Here is an 18,482-nt window from a genome sequence, read left to right as displayed (position 1 = left end):
AGAGGGCACTTTTTAGACTGCCTTGAGTATAAGAGTTGTGTAAAAGAAAAGATGAAGGAAGACAAGTTTGCCTAACAGCAGCAGAGTGACAGAAGTAACGCAAAATGACACTGTGACATTATTAAGAAGCTCAGAAACACACTCAACCTCCATCACAATGTCATCCGGACAGATGGCAACAATTGGCAAAGACAAGGCACAGCATGTCTGGAAAGCAATAAGAGCCTATAGAAGAAAAAATTAATATGAGCAGCTATGGAAAACAAGAGAATACTACAGATTTTTCTAGAGGTAAAACAACACTTTACTATCCACCCTATGCATATTTGTCACACCTGCCTAATACATATGACATAATTTCCCAATTTGTCAAAGATCTGCAAAAAAACACAGAACTCATTACTACCATTTATAGTTCTTTTTAATACCTGTGAGACCTATTGTGAAGGACTGCATCATGCTAGGTACTTATCTAAATATGAATTAAAAAAAAATCTCTGCAAAATGAGCTTACAATCAAAACTCAGCATAAAACAAATCATTTGGGTGCAGATGCAAAGAGGTGCAGATGGAAAGAGGTATAATGAAAAAGGCTGATCTAGGAATGTCAGCAAAAGTCAGAGAGAAATGACAAAAAGAGAGAAGTAAACCTATGGAGAGTGTGGCAGTATGGGATCATTAAGATCTCACTTTTAAAATTAATTTACAAAAAGACAGGACAGCAACAGCATATATGGAGGACATGAATGTAAGAAATAATAAACCTCAGAGAGGGAGTAGAAACTCTAGGAAAAAAATGTCAAATGTACAATTATACCTGTGGTATCTAATAGTGCAATATCTGAGACCAGGAAAGCATTAAATAAACAAATTTTTGAGAAAACAGACCAGTTCAGGCAGAGTGGTGTATGCCAAGCAAGACACATGAATCTTCCTGCAGCAGGGTCATCTGTCATGAAGTTCCCTCAGTATCACTGGGCAGTATCATGAAAAATTGAGCCTCCGTATGTTGAGCTCCCACTGGAGGAGAAAGTTAAACTCCTCTGGTTCCTTGAGCTCCTGGAAAAAACGTTCAAAAAATCTTCGCACAGTAGGGCAGCGGGTGCAATAGCATTGAAGAAAAAAATACTTTACTAGACAATAGTTAGAATTACATGGGCTTTGGCAAGACACCTTTTTCTGAGAAGCGCTATCCACATTTTTGTCATAGTAGAATTTCGTAATATGTATTTCTGCCTCTTTACTTTTGCACAAAGACACATTTTGAACATGAGTTAAGGGAAATTTACAGAAAGGTAGAGAGCAGCAATACATAAAAAAGGAATGTGAGAAGCCGTATGTGGCACCAGGCCCTGCTGTTCAATTCCATGTGTGTTGGGTATTTGTTTGACCCTTCCCAGCTGTTGTGTACTTCCTGATCCCCCGGATAATATGAGCCCCTTGCCTGATCAGCTTCCAGATGCTATACTGTTCCCAGTTCCTCCTGATCATAAGTCTCAACACCAACTCAGTTCCAGCTGCCGTAACTCTCATCCTTCCTCACCGAAGAGCTCCCTACCCAACAGTTCCCCCAAATGTTATAACCTGCCTGACCCTCCCCAGCTGTTGCAATCCTCCTGATCCCACACTGTAAAACCTCTTTGATTTGTCTCCTTTCCAGCTGCTCTGCCCATTACCACTGAAGGCTGTGGTCCAGATCCTATCTCCTTGAAGTGTCCTACAAGTGCAAAAATTTACTATTATAGCTCACAGAATCTTTACAGGATATAACTTTTCAGCCAGATTTCAGAAAAAATTTCCTGCTGCAGTAGATTTACAGTGGTAAAAACCTGACTTCATGTAGATTTATCAGCATCTAGAATATTATACGATTACATGCTATAATACATACTATTTTGAATAACACAATATCAATATTATAATTTTATATTATATAGCCAATATAAAATGTTTTTATTAGACGATTACACACATAAATAAATGAAATTTAATAGTGAGCACAGTATAATGCAATCAATATCCCTAGAATTTACTTTTACATATGGCAAGTGAAAGGAAACTGCACAGAAAACTAAAGCTCCCTTTACTTAAGATCTGACCACCAAACAGATCTCAGACATCTTTATTCCATTCTAGCAGCATATTCAAAATTTTCTTAACTTGTTTCAACTTCACATTGTAAAACTGATGCAAAGGAACACCAGCATAAAGAGAATTCAGAGGTTCTCAGAACTTAACATTGGGATACAGAATTTTTTTTGTATATGGATTGTTACAAGTCAAGAAAAAGATAACTGATTTTTAAAAAAACCTATCAAATATATTAAGGAAATAAGCTCATCATTTCCATGATTTTGGCATCTCTTGAATATACATTAAAAGGATCACAAGTCACAGTTTGATACTACTTCACTGGAATAGTTTTCTCCGGAACTACTAAAAATTTCTCTATGTATCAATTGTTATGGTCTTCTTCTAAAAGATTCAATTATTTATTTAGAAGGAAAGGGGGAAAAGCAAAACAAGACAAAACATGTAACTCAGATCACCACTCATCTAACTCAAATAATCTATATTGAGTATATGAACAAAGGATCTGTGCTTCAGTATCTGTCCAAGTCAGCCATACCCAAGGTAAAGAGCAGCCAACATAATAATGTCTTCAGTTTTTCAGTATTGGGGCTATTTCGCCTTTACCCACAATTTCCCTGTTGTCCCACATACACTGTTAAAGGTGTTTTTATTGTTCTATTAGCTGTCTTACCATGTTTCGTCTTATTCCACATCCATCTTATGATCCTTAACCATATGTTGGTTAAGTAAACACTAGTATCAGCTATGGTACTCCCAGCTGGGGATGTGGTGATTCACTGCAGTGTATGAGCCACAACAGTAGCTACAGGTATCAGGAATACCAGTTTAGATAAAGGAATGATGAATCAGTCCATAGTCTTAGAAGAATGTCTGTGTCATCCTCTAGACTTTATAAAGATCATAGATATAGCTAGGTGGAGTCAACTGAGAAACCGATGCCTGAAATAATCATCACTTTAAGTAGTTCTAGACATGGGTAACTCACAGATCTGAAAAACTGATTTTCTATGATACAGGGGAAATACAGCAAGGTAACCTTTCAATATTTTGAAGAGATTCTTGATTTTTTTTGGTATTTAAAAGCACTGATTTGCTAATGCATACCTATAAGTGGTAAAAGATAATTTATGTCTTCTTTTAAATAAGACAATGTAATCCAAACCCCATGCTTTTATGCCCCTCTGTACATCCTGGGAATAAATACGAATAAGCTTATCTCAGAATTGCTAAAAATCACTGTATCTCCTAATTTCACACATTTACAAAACTGGGTCATTCATCTCATGACAGACATTTCTGAAATGCTTCCATTTCTGTACAGTCATCAGTATGACAAAGGCAAAAAAAGCAAAACAGGAAACTAGAAAACAAAAATGACAGAAAAATGTTTTAAATCAGACAGACCTAGGTTTTCTTCAAAATTGACAAATTAATTTGTTGTCCTGTAATTCTGAATTTGTAGCAAAGTACAAAATAACTTTAGCAAGGTTGTTTTTGCATTTTTATTCACTAACAAGCTATTCTAAAACAAACTATATTAATGATATAACAGAGTGAACAAGCTAATAAAGACAGCAATGCCTCAGCGTCAATTTAGAGAGGCAACTATAGGGAAATGTGAAAAACAGGTAACATTTCTTTTTCAGGGAAAGAGACTTTCAGATACTTTTCCTCTATGCCAAATTCAAATGGAATGCTTTCTACCTTATTCCCTAATAAGGACAAGGCTTAGTCATTAAATGGTTTCTTTTAGTTAGTAGCCAGAGTAGCTTTTTAGCATTTTCATTGTATAAGGACACAATTTCTAGTACAAGTTCTCAGAAGAAAACGTCTGACAAGGACAATGAAGAGCAGGCAAAAGGTGAGGGTGGAGATACAAAGATGCTACAGGTGCTCCTCATAGCTGGTAGGTTGAATGTCTGCTTCAGACTTGACAGCTTCTATTAGCAGGAGTCCTGTGGATAGCATTTTTGTATATAAGGGAGTCTGAGGACAAGTGCAGTTCACAAATTTGGAACGAATGCAGAAAAATTAATATTTGCACAGGAGTCAAAAAACCACCCATTCTCCTTTGTGTGCGTAAGAGAGAAAAAGAGAGATCTCTAGTAAATCATATCTCTATGCTTCAGTTTCCCAGTCAAAAAAGAAACAGTTGGGTAATTTTCTTCCTATCACAGCATGTATGATTCCTGATGCACAAGTATTTGTCATCACCTTTCTTAATGCATTTGTTCTGCATAAAATTGAAAATAATTGCTCATTTCATTAATAGAATGTGTTTTATAGCATCAGGTGCTCCATCAATTTTAATCTCAGTTCCTACATTTGAGTTAGTGCTGAATCCTTCCTTTCTAGATAAGTGCAACGTTTTATTTCTGTATTTTTCTATCCCATATGTATAGACAAGTTACACTGAGTCCCTTGGGGTCAGGAGAGACCAGAAAGCCAGGCTGATTTGTTAGCCCCCAAGGCCTGGCCTCAGGCACAAGTATGTACAGTCTGAGAGCTTCATTCTCATCCTCAGCACATACGTAATCTTTGTTGATGGAAGTGATGCACTTACACTGAAAGACCAAATATTTTGTTTTTGTTCCATTAAGAATATCAGAAATAAAGAGCAAAATTATCCAACCTGACAAGAAAATCTCTCCCCAAGTTGTGTTTTGCAGAGGAGCAACCTGGGATCCAACTTTTGAAATGAGAACTGTGATGCGTTCTTAAACTGAAATATGCGTGATGTATGCTATTAATGAAAGCTTCCCCCAAAACCCAGAGCAGTGCCAGTGGACCATTCAAAGAGAACCACACCAGCCAGGTCCTGGCATGGTAAGTGTAGTTGACATTGACACAGTGAAGTTGTTCACAAATGAGAGCAGGAAGTACAGGTACTGCATCTCAAGGGGAGTTGCTCTGAATTGGATTCTGCTCCATTATGCTTATGGATATATTGCCTGCAAAGGAGATATGTATTCTCCAATTCTGTTCATCCAGGTGAGGCTACCTTAAGTTTACCACCCACGTGGGGGAGTAAAACAAATGACTACAGGCTACCCAAATTTACATTCAAAACTTGATACCCAACCCTTGAAAATCACCGTGTTCCTTTTAAATCAAATCCCTGATGTCTCGTGGTACAAATACTCATATTCCACTTCTGTAAACTTTTAGACAGAGGCCTATGTTTATGTCTGAAAAATATCCACAGCAGAGATATCAGGAGTGCTACTGACTGAGTTTAAATCATCTTTAACAGTGTTTTCTGCTTCACACTCTCCTCTCCGATTTTAAGGCAGCCCAGTTCCATACTTCCTTGTTCAGTCATGCAGTCTGAAATGAGGAAGATGGGCAGACCGGCAGTGCTAACCAGTGACTCTCCTGTGTACATGCTGTGAGTAAAACAAGACTGTCCTGGGCTGGAGGGTGCTATTCCACAGCATAACTCAGTTTGTAGCAGTTCATCCTGGACTAAACTAGCTGTTTCCAACTCACAAGCCTGCCAGATGGCTGTAGCTGCCTGGACAGCCTTATGATGACTGGGACAGTGACTGGCTCTGTTGGTGAGTCACTAAAGATGGGACAAATGGGAGCTGATCAGGATGGCAGCTCCACTGAAGTGAGGACTGCAGGCTTGGATTAACAGCTCTCAGCCAGCTGCCACAGCACAAGCATTTACTGTTAGTGAAGGAAGGGATGGAGGGGGAAGGAAGCCTTTGGTTTGACTGAAAGGTGAGACTTTCTAAAGATTTGGAAATAGAATTTCCACTGGAAATAGGATTCGGTAGTTTTGTAAGTCCTTGGTTGTAAAAATAATAATTTTTTTTAATTGTCTCATTATTTCACTGACAGGATTTAAACAATTTAAAAGCACATGCAGAGACAGTGAGGCAGACAAAAGTGCTGTATTTGTATACAAATGACCCTAAACTTTGTGGTTCCATGAGAGTTTCATCAGCCTAAAAAAGTAATGTAGAAGAAAAGTCCAGCATTTTCTGGCAACTAGTCCACAGAGATAAATTACGCAAGTTATTTCTTTGTCCCTACATGATTCAGGAAGAAAGATGTTTACCCAGGGACAGAGCAGTTGTATATGGCTTTGGAAATATTATTCATATTGTTGTTAGTAGTGTTGGTGTTACTGCTGTTGTCATTATTATTATTATTATTATTCAGATTTTTCCCTCAAAGTGAACCCCCCTCTCACATTTGGATGATTAGGCTACATTTGGCCAACACTTCACCGGCTAGAAAAGCCTTCCTCCTTTGTATATTCAGAACAACTTTCATGAGAAGTATCTCAGAAACATCTGCCTTCATTATAATTATATTTCTATTTCAGCTGCACCAAGCTATTTACAGATGAGCCTGTTCATAAAGAGCTTTATAATTAAGCAAACAGAAATATCTTTTTATAGGATGCAGATCTAGGGGTGATAATCACACACAAAATACACAGCAACAGTTGCAAATAGAGTGTTTAATGCTAGTTATATAGTTAGCGATGTGCTCAATAAAGCCTGACATGTCTTTGTTCCTAAATGTAAGAAAATATGGTCTTTGCTACACAACTGTGTAAACTGCCTTTTTCATATACAAAAGGCCATACATTTCAGGGGGTATGGCTTGAAATCCCTCATGAAAACATGCCCTCATGTCTCCAATGCAATATGATTATCAAGCTCTTGGTGAAAAAAGGAGCTGACAGGATACATATGAATTTCAGATATGTGACATCTTCCTTCATATGCATGAACTGTGACCTGGTATTTCCGCTGATGAACACTGAAAGACAGAGAAGTAAAATGAGAAAGTATTGGCAGAAGAAAAAAAGACAATCTATTATTTACTAAAATTACTGTCTAAGGTCTTTTCACAGTGTATGTGCTCCAGAAATCCGACTTTATCTCTTCTGAAGAACATATTTGTCACTTACTTCTCTCAAGATTGCAAACTTGCTCTTTTTCAGCATTTTCTTGGAATTTTTATAACCATTTGTAGAGCAACAAGTGGGTTTGTAAACTGAACTGCTGTGATACACCATATGAATCCCAAGTGTAAGCAACATGCCAAAGAAAACCACACAAAGATTAAATTAAACTATACATGACACCTCATTTTTCAAAAAAGGGTTTTGTTTGTAGGGATTTCTATAATGAGGGGTTTTTTTTTCCATCCTCACATTTAAATCAGCCAAAATAGATGTCTGAAAGAAGACAGCAGAAAGCAGGCCCCTAGATACAACCTAAAAACTAGCAATGAAGAGAAGTGATAAGTACAATAACATACTTGCTAAGATCTTTGCTAAATCATGTGGAATCACTTTAATATATATATTCCAGGTAAACTAAATAGTCTAATTTGGTTTAGAAATGGCTTCATGAGGGCGTGCTAGCCAGAAAAACAAGAAGCCCAGAGGTCTGGCTGCACCCTCTACATCCGCGACTCTAAGGGAGAGAGTGAGCTCCTCACCCGAAGGAGCTTGTCCTGGGCTACGCTATTGGGGCGCGCAGGCGGACGCAAAGAATGAAGGAGGGGACTCTCTGTATAGGTTCCACGAGCAGGTTTATTGCTGGCGAAGGGACTAGGGATGAAGAGTCTATTTTTGAAGGGGGTCAAGGGAGTTTACACTTGGGGCAGGAAAGGCGGGGATAAGGGATCCAGCCAATAGGGTAAGGTGGAGGAGGCAGGATTAACAATGAAGTAGCCAATGGGGATAACGCAGAGGAGGGATTACAGGGGATAGCCAATGGGGTATCAAGTAACACAGAAACTTCTAGAACTAACAAATATTTAACTAAGGGAAATTAATATTTACAAACTTATACATAAAACACAGAGGGGAGAACAAGAACCAATCAACACAATGTAGGCAAATAACTGAACCAAGGGGTGATGGGATCTCACCCTCAGGAAGAAGGCAGTCTTTAAGCATTGGTGCCTGACCACCAAACATTGAGCTCTGGTGTTTCATTTGGGGTCAGGGTGGCTGCAGCCACTTGCAGCGCCACAGCTTTATTTTTAACCCCCCAAACATATTATAACATTCTAGTGAGATATTCTTAAAAGGATTTGAAAGAGAAATGTGTGGAAAATTTCAGTATTTATCAATATCCTTTAGTATGAGTTCTTACAAGGGTTATTCATGCTTTCTACTTCAAGTTGGTTTTACACATTCAACATGGATACTTTGCCTCTCTGGAGCACCTCTCCTTTGTCTGTTGACTACACAGAGTGAGGCAAAGATCTACAAGTGGGCAGTGTAAATACTCTCTTACATTCAACTGCACCACCTCTAAAACTTTCTTCATTGCTACACCATGGGTTTCAGAAAGCATTAAGTAGTTCTTATAATCATGTTAGACAAACAATCTGAATCTTAATGATGGAATTACGAAAGTGTTCTGATGTCTGATTTGTACTTCTGTTTAACTTGAAAGAGTCTCCCAGTAAACATCCAAAAATTACTTCATTAAATTCCTTGAAACCAAAATCTAAACAGCAGTTAAGCACTGGGTAAGTTGTGACATTCCCTTCTTTCTCCAATCAGCATTTATTCTCATTTCTCCAGGTTTCTCAATCAAACTCTTAGAGAAAGACATCTTACCATTCTCTCCATGCAATGAGGCATAATGGAGTCAAGAACTGTCATTGTTAGGAGCCACAACAGCACAAATAACAAACAGAACAATATTTATTCATCTGCAGAACTGCACAGAGCAAGGGACTCAAATTGAGAAAAATATTGTGTAAACAAGAATACTGTTTTCTCTATTATGTTTCTGTGCACTAAAAGCAAGCTTGTTTTTTCATTATCAAAGGGTTTCTGGTTTAAATTACATAAGGGGAAAGAAATATGTCTAAGCAAGATTACAAGATGTTTCTTGCCTACAATGTGGACAGCAAAATCTCAGAGAAAATAGTGTCCCAGGGGATTGCTGCTGTTAAAAGTATTATAGAGACCATATCTCAGATAAAATTGGGCAAAAACCAGGCAATCTCCTGATGACCAACATGATCAATCCCTGAAGCCTGGCTCAATCTGTGACTGTTAAGATGTCGGAATGTGTGAAATTTGGCAGCCCTGAAATCTCAAGTGACACACACATAAAACTAAAAGCATCATTGCTGTCTGTTTCAGGTTTGTTCCAGTTGTAGATTCCTAGCACCATTGTCCCTATCAAACAGATACCATATTTCTAAAATTTGAGCTACATTTCATTAACTTTTTTAGTCTGCAGCTTGTGAGGCTAAGAACACAGTCCTAGATTTTGGTTGAAATTCCCAACTGGATAAAGTGTGGAAAGAGAAATGTTAAAGAAGAAATTTAAATTGATCTTTTTAATGGTTTCCATCATCTCTCTCCCTCCTCCAATATGAAGTTGGAAGCAAGGCAAATGCAAAACATCTGATTCTTGAAGTCTTTGCTCCCAGAGGTGCTGGTTCTGGGTTAAGCACTCACTTTCTGGCTCATTCCCAGCTTGCTATCAACTCACATTACTGCACTGTTCCAGACCAAAATCCAACTCCACATAAGAACGTTAAATGCTAGAAATGGGGGGAATTATAATGAAGCAGCTTTCTATCAATTCCTTTTGATTGTGTCTGACAGCTGAATTTAAATAACTGCTGGCAAGCATCAATTACTGGTGGACTATTGGATAGCCTTTCTAGCTGAATACACAGCTAACTGTATGTACATCAGGTAGGCTAAAGTTTCGTGAAAACCTCAAACCTGCAGATGAAGAGCTATCACTATTAAGCCTGAAAAGCTGGTAGAGGCTGTGGGAGATGTGTCAGTACTGTAAGTGCTGTCTCAGGGCCAGCAACATGGCAGGAGGTTTTAGGTGCTGTTGTATTCTCACGTGTCAAATCATCTGCTCCATGTTGTCCTTATGATGTGGTCAGAACCTTATTATAGAACACTTTGATGCAATTCAGTGCAGGCTGGATGAAAGAATAACTTGTAGTAGACAAATATAAAGCCTCTTGAGTAGGGTTGTGATGTGTTCTGTGTGGGTTATGCTTCATCAGCATATTCATAGCGTGCGCCTCTGACAGATCTGAGTTTGAGTCTCAAGGTGTGAAAGTGTCAAGCTATCATCAAGTCCCATTTTCCCATGCATCAAGTTTCTCATGTTTATCAGGAGAGGAGAGCCATAAAGCTCCCCAGAATGGGTATCTTCTACTGTGACTGTAAAAAAATAGAATAAGGATGAGAGTTGTAGATGGCTTTATCAGTCTTCTCAGCCAAAAAAGAGGTTTTCACTTAGTTCGTCTTGCGAGGACCTGGCAATGGAGCTCCCCGGTTCCTGTCAGTATCAAAAGGAAAGGGATCTAGTCTTCCCATGTCTTTTAAAATGATAGAAAATACTTATGACTGAAAAAAAGGCGTGAAAGAAATTAGCTTGGACGATGCATGTTTTTAACAGTCCGTCATCCACATTATTAATGTGATGCATGTGGTCTCCAATATCTGAACTGTGGGAATAATAGCAGTTTTGCAAAAATAATTTTTTTTATAGTATCCAATTCATGGAATTTCATTAAGATAGTTGAAAAACTATCCTCACCAGAAAAAAATGAGCTAATTAAGGCTTCAGTGAAGACTTGGAGTAGGTGAATAAGGAGAGTCAGAATCTGAGAATGAAAGATAGCCAAGTCAAAATAAATTTTAAGATCAAATTTGGCTTATGAACTGTCAGAATTATGTTTCCATTGGCTAAGAAAAAAAAAAAAGGTGAGTTATCAAAATGCGTTGTTCTCTATCTAAGGAAATTAAATTTTCAAAGCAAGAGAGAAGGAGGAAGAAAAGGGTAGACAGACTGTCATCTTGAAAAGGAAGGATGAACTCAAGAGAGAAGGCCATCAGTCCTCTGTTCTAACTTTAAACCTAGATCCTGAAAAAGGCTAGCATTCAGATCACAAGGTGAACAGTGTTCTGTTGAGACATAGTTTCAAATGAGGGGGATTAAACAAATAAGAACATGTCTTATTATGCATGTATTCTGCAACAGAAACCAATGTTTTATTTGCTTTCTGTAAATGTCTCTACAACTTTTTTTCTGAAGAGCTTAGCCCATTGCCAGGCTAATTGTGCTTGGTTTAAAAGGGAAGTCCACATAAAAGTGAAAAATAGGATACACTATAATAAATGCACACTACAGGCAATAAATATTCAGTTAAGATGAGCTGGCCATAGCATAGGTGAGTACAGTGTGAGGCAAGGGAGTGATGCCTTGTCTAAAATGACACTTTCCCGCTGACATTTGGAGCTCCAGGTTTTTGGGAGCAACTGATCAAACTGCAGGAAGGCAATACATCTTTTCCTCTACAAGGCCACTCTGTTCCACCGCCCCAGCTCCCTGTTCTGGCACTACCATGGCATGACAACAGTCAGACCCCCACAACACTTGCCTATCCCAAGATCAGAAACTGAGAGAGACAGTTCCTTTTCCCCATGGCCAGACAGACTCAGCCCCTGGTGAACCCCACACATGAGCAACTCATGAGTCAGGGACAGAGAGAACCCCAATGAGTTCATCAGGACAGAGGAAGATGTAAGCTTAGTGAATGAGAAAGAAGTTGTGGCAAGCTGATCAAAAGAGCTTTCCTGGACAGCATTAGCCAAAATCCTTTGTGAAAGAAATTATTAATAACAAATGCATTTCTACTGCAGAAAATAAAATCCTATTTTATCTATATATATCTGTTTTAAAAGAGCTGAAGATTATTCAAAGCTGAATCAATAGTGGTACTACTGGAACTCATTTGGAATGGACAGTGTTTGGCCTATTGTGTTGAATTCCTGTGGGTTTGCCTATTTTTGTATCAGATTACGTCTTTATTAGGTACAACTGTTTTTACATTGCATTTTTGTGATTAATGATGCTAAAAGGATTTTGGCATTTCAAATGTTGTACACAAACCTAATGGGCAAAATCTTCTGTAAACTTCTTCTAAGCTTTTGGCAAACTTTCCTCGGGAGCAAATATTAACTCCAGATAGTGTTTATTAGCTTTTATAAAATAAACACTGTAATAGTGGCATGTAATTGCTGGAGGTAAGGGAACATCCAGGCCAAGAATTAATCAAGTTTGAGCTCCTTAACAGAAAAGGTCATGAACAATTTATTTCTTGCTCAGTTTGTATTTAAAATAATGTAATTTTCCTCTGATTTTTGTTTCATATACCAAGAGTGATTTCATACACAACATTCCCTGAATAAACTGTGTTCTTTACTAGAGATAGGTCTGAACAGCAGAGTTCAGGACCCACTTCATATTCTGACAAAGTATAGAGGCATTTGGACTTTAAGTTTTAATTTGCACATTATATGGGGTAGAATAAACAAAACATTCAGATCTGACTCCAGCTCCATTGCCTTTTTTACCTCTGCCCAAACTTTGCATGTTTCTGTTGGCAGGTTTTTGTTCGAGGATGTCCTGACAACATCAGGCAGATGAGAACCAAATATTGTTCTTCAAAGTAATCAGAGTATGCCAGACTCATTAAGCTTTTACTTGTGATAAGTTATAGGGTATAATTGATTTAAAAAAAAAAATATCACAGCGGAGGAATACTACTATGAATTCTCGTATATGGTGTCTTTCATGTAAGAGGCATAAAAGTGTCTTGCAATTGCACTCTAGAAAATAAGTGATGCCTTCCTGTTGAACCAGTGTGTGCCAGTAACTACTTGACCAGAAACAGTGCAGAAACAGTCTTTTGACAGGAGACATGAGTAATGGTTAAAACATGAATATAGACATATCTAAGATGATACCAGGTGAAAAAAAATTCTGGAATTGCCCTCCCCAAAAAGGACTTCTGAGTTTAATCTAGTGTAAACACCACTATATAGCCTTACAATTTGGGATACTAAGTAAGGTAGATTTAACATGTAGGGTTGATGTTATTTCAGACACCTCTAATTCCCAATCCGTGTGCAGTGAAGCTGTTAGTCATGCTTTTCTTTGAAGTTAAAGCCATAGCATAAGTTGCATATCATGAGATGTGATCTCTCAGGTGTATCAAGCTGAATTAAGACATCCAAGGTCAGCTTCAACATGGGAGACAAGTTCTTCTCGTTAGCTCAACTGACATCTCTGAAAAATCGAACATGCCTGGGACCTTTGAGCACTGAGGTTGACAAACTTGGAATGGTTTGTGTCCGTATTTGGCTCTCTTACCCTCCAAATCAAGGTGGTTGCATCTAAAATGCTTTCTGCATAAAGTCAACTCTGCATTCCTATCTGGAAATTATCTGGGAGAATGCCAGTTTGCTCAGGCAAAATCCATGCCTGTGATCAGCCTAACAATTTGACAGCATGGATAACTGAGTTCTGGTAACTGGGTTTGTATGCTGAAACTGGTAATTCACTAGGAAACAGAGGCTTCACGTATAATTATTCATAGGGGATTGTGTGGTCAGTTTGTTCTGGGAAACAAAGACATCCTAAGTCACAGGCCAGACCTGGAATCTGCCATTTTTCTGTTTGAAAAAACAATGAGAGACTTGCCGTGGAAGTTTTGAGGCAAGGATCTTACCAACAGCATGAAGTTCTCTGCCTGGATAAGAAGGAATCAAAAGCACAATGCCCACAGTGTGGAAATCCATCCATTCTCTAGTGCTAAAATTCGTATTTCTATTTAAAAGAGCTCACAGAAACTAGTCCATTCTCCTTTTATAATCTGTTGAACATCAGCCATCAATCATATTTAATGCATATGAACACCTCTGCACAAAATCATAGGGGGTTCTTGTGGTTTATGTGTTGGGGTCTCCTCCCCTGCCGTGTAGCCCTGGGAGAGGGGCCCTGAGGGGACAGACACGGGGTTTCCCTGCCCCTGCTCGGCCTCGTTCCCATTGGTTGGTTTGTGTTCCCTGCGCGGGCAGAAGGACCCTTGGTCCGGTGACTGCAACAGTTCCTCGGCAGAGCCCCAGCCATGTGGCTGGAGAAATAAACATCTCTGAAACATCTAGCAAGAATCTGTCCCTATGTATTTCCTTTCCACGGGACGCCTGGTTTGGTATATGCATGTTGCAGTATCCCCACTGCAACATAATGGTAGAGAATTGAGAGCAGAACGATCCCCAATTCCTAAGCGACTGATTTGTGTGAGTAAACCCTGGAAACTTTGGATTCCTCTTCTTGGTTTTGTTTTGCTATTCCATAGCTAAACTATGGAAGAACCGTGGGAAGACTCTTGGCTTTCAGAGCCGCATATGGACATTTATCTTAAACTTAAAATGATTCTTGAACAACGATTTGTAAATTTTAGCTTGATTCAAGCTCAAAAAGAACTGAAACACTTCCTGGCATGGTTGTTTAAGAACTTTTTCTATGTTTCTTGGGATTTAATTCTTACGAAGGGCTTTTGGAAAACCGTTTGGACACAGTTAATATTGGAGTCAAAATATATGCCGATGGAAGAATATTTTCATGAATATTATTTAATTACTGAGACTGTTGAGCAATGTCAGCTGTGTCTTGGCGAAGGGAAGCCTGCCTCAGGGACTGTGCGGCCCAGGCCACGTGCACCGAGTGCTCTGCGAGCAGCAGCGAGGCAGCTCCCGCGTGCGGGCGGAGCCACGCGAGCCGCAGTGTCGGTGGTGGAGCGAGGAGCAGCGGGAGCGGCGGGACCCGGCAGTGCCCGCCCGGTCCTGTGCAGTGCGTGGTGGAGCGAGCCCCGTGAACACCCGGCCGAGAGGGGCGGCGCACGGGCAGCGGCTGGCGGCGGTGGCAGTGGAGCGGAGCCACGCCGAACCAAAATACGCACTGGAGCAGGGCGCGGGGGAGTCGTCGCTCGGGGGCCCGGCCGAGACATGGGTGCAGCGCCTGGCAGCGGCAGCAAAGCTGCGACCAGAGGAGGCGACGCACGGAGAACTGAGCGGCACGGCCCGGCCCGGCCCGCGCAGCCCCGAACGCGACCCCAGGAAGAGCGCGCAGGCACCAGCAGCCCCGACAATTCCAACACGGGAGCGACCGAAGGAGAGAGCAAAGACGCAGCGAGACAGAAAACAGCAGCCACTCGGAAAAAGGAAAAGATTATAGTAGCTAAGATCTCAGGGATAGTAAAATGGTATAATGTTAAGCAAAATTATGGTTTTATAACAAGGTGTGACAACCAGCAAGACATATTCGTGCATAGGACTGCTATTAAAAAGAATAACCCTGAAAAATGCATCCCAAGCTTGGGAGATGGAGAGGTGGTGGAATTTAATATTGTACTAGGGAGAAAAGGGTTACAAGCATCGCAGGTCACTGGGCCTGATGGTGTTCCTGTAAAAGGCAGTATATATGCAAAAAATCGTAGTCATGTTAGACAATATCTCCATTGCAAGCCCCCCCTACAGTCTCCCTTTCCTAATCCCACCTTTCCCTTTTACCCTATGTCCTATTACCCCCAGTGTATTCCTAATCCGTTTTTTCATCCATGGTTTCCCTCACAAAACCATGCTTTTGCCAATTGTTTCCCCAAAAATCCCTTTCCAATGCCGAGTGGGGGATGAAAAGGGGGAGGGAAGAAGTTAAACCCTCTCCTGCCTCAGTTTCCCCACAAAGCATGCTCAGAGAGTTCTGTCTCCCTTCAGTCAGCCCTAAGATGTTCCACAGAATCTGTTTGGACATTTAAAGACTCAAGAGGGTGGTTTGTTTTGTTTTGAAACTGTTCTTGTAATGTTTATCCAGTTGTTTTCATTCTCCTTTTATTAAAATAAAACGGGTGAGGTGTTGGGGTCCCTCCCCTGCCATGTAGCCCTGGGAGAGGGGCCCTGAGGGCACAGACACGGGGTTTCCCTGCCCCTGCTCGGCCTCGTTCCCATTGGTTGGTTTGTGTTCCCTGCGCGGGCAGAAGGACCCTTGGTCCGGTGACTGCAACAGTTCCTCGGCAGAGCTCCGGCCATGTGGCTGGAGAAATAAACATCTCTGAAACATCTAGCAAGAATCCGTCCATATATATTTCCTTTCCACAGGACGCCTGGTTTGGTATATGCATGTTGCAGGATCCCCACTGCAACAGGTATGCCCAGCCACTGCCCTGGAGGGACGACTGCTGAGATAAGGAGATTGAGCAATCTCCCATCAGGACTCCCTGGAAAGGCAACCACTTATGGTCATGGCAAGGAAAGGAAGACCCACAATCCTTTGGGAGACACTATGCAGATCATTCTGTAACCCACTGGTCTGTCCCAGACCCTCTGTAATCCATTGGTCCCCTACTGATCCCCTGTATCCCTATAAAGGCAAGCTCCCTCGGGCCCCTCGAGAGAGAGCTCATTCCTGGCTCTTCCCTTCGCTGGAGGGGACCCATAATAAAGCTACTTTCGTGCGGAACCAGCCACACGGGCCTTCTCGTCTCTCTCTCTGGTCTGGCTTGGCCTGGAGGCTGCCCCACAGAGGTGAGCTGAAACCACGAGCTGATATCACTAAAAAGCTGACAGCCTCTGCAAGGGCCCCTCTGCCAGCAGCTGAGGGAAGACACTGAACCTCAGGAAGGCGATTCCTTTCGGGACCATCTCCCCGGACGAGTCATCTCTTCCTGGGTCACAGCCTCGGACCCCATCACCAGCTGTAATAGATTCTAATTCAAATACAATTATTAACTATAAGCTTTGAAACTCATTTTTTATAATCATAAGATTTGCCTTTAGATTTGCTTTTAGATTTGTCCTGATCAAATCAAAGTTATTTCAATGTTATTATTTTCCTAACCCTAGCTTTCTAGAATATACTGTGGAATCACAATACTGTACAGAGAAACATTGTAAATGGATAATGACTAGCAGTTGTTATGCATTACATCATGGAAAGCAGTGTTTCCCACTTCTCAATTCTGGAGCTTCACTTAGAAAACCTGCTATTTCAGTGCCTCATGGGGCTCTCCAGCTCCACAGGTGTCAGAGCCTTCTATTTATCTAAATCACTTCTGCTATCAGCTGTGGAAAAGGTAGTATTAAATCTAAATATGTAAGCCTTTCCAGACCTGGACCTCGTCCAACTCCATGCAGACCCACACAGGTGTCTCTGAACACTGATCTCCAAGGCTCCAAGGGAATACAGATCATAAAGGCCCATGCTGACCCTCTCCAACACTAGCACAGGCTAAAGATTAATTGATTTACATGGGCTGTATATCTAATGATTGCCCTGCAAGGTACACCTGACTGGATAAAATACAGTGATAATTTTTATAAACTTTTATATTGGATGGTCTTTTTGGAGAACTAAATGTGGGCACATAACTGCTATCCAAAAATATAGTCGCTTATGTACCACAATGTACCACTTACACAGAAAGAGGAAGAGAGTGGAGTAGTTCACGGGAGTACTGTTAAGTAACATTTACAAAAGTCCAGAGTAACACAATTGTTTTCAGCGTTCCTCAGAAAAATCTTTAACAGGCCTGGAAGATACAAAAGGAGTTTTCTTAATCATCTTCACAATTTGGCTAACCACATAGCAGTCTAAGTTGAGAATTTTCCTTCAGGTAAGAATCTCTGTGAAAGAAATGAAAAATGTGAGAGAAAAGGACCCTGTCCTCCCACTGCAGCTGGCCAGAGAGCCAGCCAGCATTTCCAACATCAGGACCACAGCAAATGGCAGCATGTAACAGCCTGAGTTCTCACTCCACCATGCATACCAGCATTCAAAAAGTGCATATTTATACCAAATTATGGCCCTAGTGAGAATAAATGCAATAGAATTTTTATAGTAATGCACTTTTATATTACATATATGAAAATACAGAGCTCACTGCACAGTTGAGTAAAGCTAAAATTCATCCCTAGAAAATCTGTGTAATCTTGTGTTTGACAGTGCAGGACAAATATAATTCATGAATAGAAAAAGACAGAAGAAATGCAGAGAAAGGGCAAAGGAGAAAATGGTAACATGGGGTATTCAGCTGAAAAGGCATTCATCAAAAATTACAGGTTTCATCCATTTCTGGTCACTTAATATAGTTTCGTGAAAAAAATAGCTTTTAAAATGAAAATACACATCTCGGAAGTAAACATGGGTTTCTGACAGGAACAGACTACACAGAAGAAGCACGGAGACATAACCAGAAATACACGTAGGACAAGACAAAGTTTGTTTCAGTGTAAAGACATGATCTATGGGGAAGGACAAAGCCTCCTTTCTCTAACCATCCCTGAGACCATTTTTGTGGGGTCCTACAAAAGAGCTATACCTGCTGGCATATATACCTCTGCATCTTCACCACTGGCAGTAAATTATGGAAAGGAAAAAAAACTAACTTGATTTCCAGTCCCTAAGGAATCTGCTCTGATTCACTAAGTCTCAAGTGTGATGTTCAGATTATCAGGGGTAGCAGGCTTACACACTGATGTGTACACACAGAGACACACAGCAAAGCCACACTGCTGG

At 40.4% G+C, this 18,482-nt stretch overlaps 1 long non-coding RNA gene across 1 annotated transcript in view; it reads right to left on the bottom strand.

The window, feature by feature from the left end:
* Positions 1-18,482, bottom strand: part of LOC125322616 — a 235,961-nt gene that overhangs the window by 18,376 nt on the left and 199,103 nt on the right. Inside the window, exon 13 of the long non-coding RNA XR_007202114.1 lies at positions 889-1,059. This is a non-coding gene — a long non-coding RNA (uncharacterized LOC125322616). The remainder of the gene's footprint in view (positions 1-888; positions 1,060-18,482) is intronic.

Source organism: Corvus hawaiiensis, chromosome 3 (genome assembly GCF_020740725.1).
Source record: "Corvus hawaiiensis isolate bCorHaw1 chromosome 3, bCorHaw1.pri.cur, whole genome shotgun sequence".
NCBI classification, from domain to species: Eukaryota; Metazoa; Chordata; class Aves; order Passeriformes; family Corvidae; genus Corvus; species Corvus hawaiiensis.
Note: the sequence above shows the minus strand (reverse complement) of the source record. Positions and strands in the feature narration are given on the sequence as shown.